This window comes from Ixodes scapularis, unplaced genomic scaffold (genome assembly GCF_016920785.2).
Source record: "Ixodes scapularis isolate PalLabHiFi unplaced genomic scaffold, ASM1692078v2 PGA_scaffold1__304_contigs__length_218370807, whole genome shotgun sequence".
Taxonomy (NCBI): domain Eukaryota; kingdom Metazoa; phylum Arthropoda; class Arachnida; order Ixodida; family Ixodidae; genus Ixodes; species Ixodes scapularis.
Window position 1 is genome coordinate 75786084 of NW_024609846.1, and position 4550 is coordinate 75790633.

A 4550-nucleotide genomic window follows, 5' to 3' on the forward strand; every position below is an offset into this window, starting at 1 on the left:
CTTCTGCTATTTAACAAGGGGCGCAATTGATGACCTGTGCTTTACTTGGAAGTGCCAATTCATTCTAAAGCGCCATATGCCTAGGTGCGAGGTATCATGTGACCACAGAGCAGCCGCTTGCAGCCAATTTCGTTTTCTATACCTGGGCAAGTGTTCTTAACGGGATTCTCTCCCATTCTTAGACGGTTGATAGTTAAAAAAAGAGGCCGTCCTGAAAGCCCAGAAAATGGCAGTTCCAACAAGGGTACAGCCACCAAGCTAGGCCTAATAGGCACGGACCTATATATCAGATTTTTAAACTGGTGCTTATCGCAGCCAAGCGCAGCGCGTCTCGCGTGCGTCGCCGACGAATCAGTATTTTTATTTCCTTTGATTGTCAAAAAACATCATAAAACTTTGTGGGAGCATTCATTTTGACTATACAAGCCAAAACTGTGAAGTTCTGAAAATCGGGGCCGTGTCTCCTTTTTAGAAAGTTTATTTGATTAACACATTTTTTTAAATTAAACTTATGAATATTGCATACAAATTATAACGTCTCTTAAATTTTTACAAAAATTTGAAACACTCACTGTGTCTGGCAACTGTTCCAAAGCTACCCAAACCATCCGAAACACCTGAAGGTTCAAGCGTTCTGCTGAAACTTCCCGAAACCCAAGTTTCTGAAAAAGTTTCTTCGCATCATCAGTGCATAATGTTGATCAGCAAAATGGATAATGCTTTCTTATGCCTTGGTTACCTTGCAGCCTTCGACGCTCAGCTGCTTAGGCCGTGATAGACCTGCACATCCAGAATGGGCACCTACAGCAGCAGAACAGGGAACTGCAAGTCTGTTGGGCAGGTGCTCGGGCACGTGGTGTCTTTCAAGCACCAGGGAGAGCAGGCGAGGCCCGGGGAACAGGCGTCGCCCCAGGAACTGGCCAGGCCTGAACCACCCGAGCTGTTCCTGATGCCTCTCCGCAACATGAAACAGCTTAGTGCTGCAGAAGCGCAGCTGAAGAACTTCACCAACAGGACGCTGCCGGTATTTATGTGTCCTCTTTTTCACAATATTGAGGGGTATAAGGCTGCGATTCTTACTTTGTGGTTTAACCTGGGCCTTTTACCGTAATATTTTAAATGGATGCCCACCCAAACTATGTTTTAAGCACAGTCGGTGGCAAATTAAAAATGAGTAAGTTGCGCTACCTTCATTACGGGCCTTCTGTTATTTATAACAGCAGAGTGCATGCACAGCCAATGCACAATGGAAGGCTATTTATTGCAAGGGGTACCCTTAAACTGAACCCTGCAATAGAATTGTGTCAAGGTGACGCAACGCCAGTTGCACGTTTTGCAAGTCAGCTTTAGTAGCCTGCGTAAAGTTTTTGCAATTGTTAAACTGCGTTTCATAGAGGCTACTGAAGGGAGAAATGATAGACGGTGGCCACCGAAAATTAAATATTTGTGCATCATTACATTTTTGAACAGTTCTTTCCACCCGAAGGTCGTGTAGACAAGAGGCCTTCATGTGCATCCTCATTGAATGGCATTTTAAGTCTTTTTCAACTGCCGCTTCTTGAAATATTTTTAAGTAAAACATTTCACAACGGGGGAAGTAAAATCGCCCAACACATTTGCCTTTGGGTGCTTACACTATGTCGGCCTGCAAATAATCATAAATCATGCTGATTTGCTACGACACTTCTGCCCGTTTTATCCTTAGAAGTTAAATTCCGCACCTGCAACAACTCTCGCCGTGAGTATGTGTGCGGAGCACGCACAAACCTGCCTGCGTGCTTTTTGTGTTTAATGCTTGCTTGACAGAAGGATCGAGATGCTATAGTATATATTGGGCTTCTTTTGGTTTTGTTCCTGTTCTCACTTGAGGCTATAGTCAAGAGATGTAAATATTTAAGGCGATAAATTCATTTGTGCTTTCGGCATCTGCTACAGAAGTAAAGGTACATGCTTGAAAATAACTTTTAGCCTGGTCTAAAATCGCTTTTGAGTGTGCCCACCATATGCGTATGCCCAAACAAATTTGTAAGGGGTTGCCAGATAAATCTTAATTAACTCCATCTTTACTTTATATTAGTAGTGCATTTCCAAAATGAGATGTTAACCAGTCCTAACCGAAGGTCACCCTATGAGAGGAAATCAAAATTTCCAAGGTGAAAGAGTAACTGTCATTGCATCTGCCACTTTATTCAGGGGGTGTGAGTGCATGCGCAGCTGTGTCTCCAGGCATAGCGTACGGTAGTCGCACAAGCGATTATTACACGAGGCGAGCTTGAGCTGAGTAAGTTGGTTCATTGGCCTATAGGGCCACCACTGAGTCAGCACTAAACAAAAATATGGAAAGGTAACTACTCATACTGTGCTGCTGTTGCCATTTTTTGCAACTATGATGACGGTTTTGGTCGATTCCTGCCTTTTTATGCCTTTTTCAATTCCAGTCTTCGTAAAGTTGTAAAATAGGTGATAAATTTGCAGGGTGACTAGCCGGCAGCTAGACTAAGCTTTAACAAAGTCAAGATGTGCAGGGTCTTGAATGCACTGTTTTGAGAACCACATACATTATTAAAATTACCGAGTGGATGCTGATGGGCAAAGAGGATCCATCAAAACGTTCGCACAATTTGAACGTTGCAACAAATTTGACTGACTAATGAGATTTAGCGGAGTATGGAGGGAAATATTTTAATCTTTCTGGTTTCGTCTAAGACAGGTAGAGTTGCCATATATTCTAATATTTTTTATTCTCTCTCTAGTAAATATTGTAACCTTTTGATGCATGTATAGTGTGGCTTGCTGCATTTACCTGGGCATTCACATTCTCTTACTTGAGACATGTTCATGCCATTGTATCTGCATATAAATAACTTCATTGACATATTGAGAACACATTTTGTCTTTCTAGGAGGAGCAGCTCGTGTCTCTAGGAGACAGCAAGAACCTGCAGAAGGTGGTGCGAGAGGTGGTGGGACGCCTATTCTCAAAGCAAGTCCTGGAGCAGTTCTCCGGCCCTTCTGGGCTACCAAGGAAAGTCAAGGTTCAAGGATGCCATGATGTGTAAGGTGGTCATCGGTAATGCTTATTCTTTACTAGCTATTAAATTGATGGTATCTCTATTGGAGCTTAATAGACAAGCACAATCTTTGAAATATGTTGACAATTAAAGGGAAACTGAAACACTTCTTGACAAAAAAACGAGTTATAGGTGACTTCTGGCATATTTTTTGTCCTGTGAATCTGAATATCGCTTTCGTTTTCCCCGAAGGTGTAACTAGACGCGAGAAAACACGAAAAGCCTCAGAGCAGTCGTGACGTCGTACTAGGATCTTTGGGGCGCCAAGCACGTGTCGCTCGTGTGGGCGGCGCGTGCAATTGCAAGCTTGCCAGTTGTATTTTTCCACACTGACGCCAGTTGTGGCGTCTATTTCTGACCTTTTTACAAATTCAAGAGTTCACGTGCATAGGTTTGACAGGAGCTGAAGATGAGCGAGAGCAGAAATTCCGAAAACTCCCAGCATGACGTCACGCCCCGGGAAGGAGGGGCTTCAGCTGTACTTTAGAAATTAATTTCTGCAGCCTCCGTGCACCAGATTGAAAAAAATAAACTCGATATTCGTGATCCTGGAGGCCATATCAAGACGATTTTGGTGTTCTTCCTCAAATACAGAACAGCTTCAGTTTCCCGTTAAGTCTTGCGATATGCAAAATTTAAATCGTCAATTCCTGTCGTTTTTTTTTTTTTTTTTTTTAAATTCAATTTGCATTTTTTATTATGAATATCTCTTGTGTTAGCATTCTCGGAACCTTCATACTGAAAAGCACCGTTTTGAAGGAACTGTGAAAAAAGGTTTTTGTTGGTCTTGTCTTGTTATCCTGTTAGTTTGCAGGTTGAAAATCTAATGACGACCATTTAGAAGCCTTGGTCTGTAGAGTGTCAGTTGGGGAAGTTTTGCTCTTTTTTTAGCCACTCGTCTCTGCGCCCCACCCCTTCTCGCCCCCCGCCCCGTCTCGCCCCCCATTTCACATTAATAGGATGTTGCGTGAAATAGCCATATGCCTCCATAGAATCTGCACCTTAGCGTGGTAGCCAAACCCACAATCTCCACCTCTGTGGTGCTCTCTTTCTGTCACCTTTGAATTGCAGGCTAGGTGAGAGACCTATATTTACACAAAGGAAATGCTCACAAACTGCAGTGTGTGAACAGCACCTTGTGTGTAGCTAATATGCAAGATATTGGCTTCCCCTATCCCTCAACTAATCTGTGTGATCTGACAATTCTCTTTACAGGTGCCATACAAAGTTGCACTCGTGCAGCGTGGACGCGGTGCAGAAGTGGCTGACGGGCAGGGAGGCGGGCAAGGGCAATAGAGTTAAAAAGACGGACACTCCACTGGTGGTTCCAACCGCCTTTGACGATGAGGGACACTCTGGCTGAGGAGCTAGCGGCTATGGATGCACGAGTCACAGTAAAGAATGTCACGGTAAAAAAAATTTTGTATGTTCCCTTCTTGTACTACCCACAATATGCATCTGGGCGACAGATGAATGGGAC